Raw genomic sequence first — 725 nt, forward strand, 5'->3', positions numbered from 1 at the left:
GGGTCAATCTAGCTTGGTTGTGTCTTTTGTTGGTATGACCTTTGACATTTACAAAGCCGATTACACGTAGTTTTTTCTCTCTCTGTCTCTCTCTATCTCTTTATCTGTCTATCTATCTATCTATCTATCTATCTATCTATCTATCTATCTATCTGTCTATCTATCTGTCTATCTATCTATCTATCTTACTATCTATCTATCTATATATATATAAATATATATATATATATATATATATATATATATATATATATATCACTCTCTCTATCTATCTATCTATCTAGCTATCTATCTAATATCCTTTTGTCTGAATGGTCAGCCAAATGTGACATTCACATACAACTTTATCATCCAAACTCTACCCCACCAGAAATACACATGAAAATACAAGCAACAAAAACAACACGGAAATACACATGAAAATATAAAACTGAAAAAACAACACATGGAAATACACATGAAAATACAAGCAACAAAAACAACACATGGAAATACACATGAAAATATAAAACTGAAAAAACAACACACGGAAGAAATACACATGGAGGTATAAACAACATAAACAAACCCACCATGAAATACACATGAAAAAATAAAACAAGAAAAGAAAAAAACACACACGGACAAAAACAAACACACACACACCCAAAACACGCCACGAAACCACACACACACACACACAAACGCTTAACACACACACAAACGCTTAACACACACACAAACGC

This window comes from Penaeus vannamei, chromosome 13, assembly GCF_042767895.1.
Source record: "Penaeus vannamei isolate JL-2024 chromosome 13, ASM4276789v1, whole genome shotgun sequence".
In the NCBI taxonomy this organism is placed as follows: Eukaryota; Metazoa; Arthropoda; class Malacostraca; order Decapoda; family Penaeidae; genus Penaeus; species Penaeus vannamei.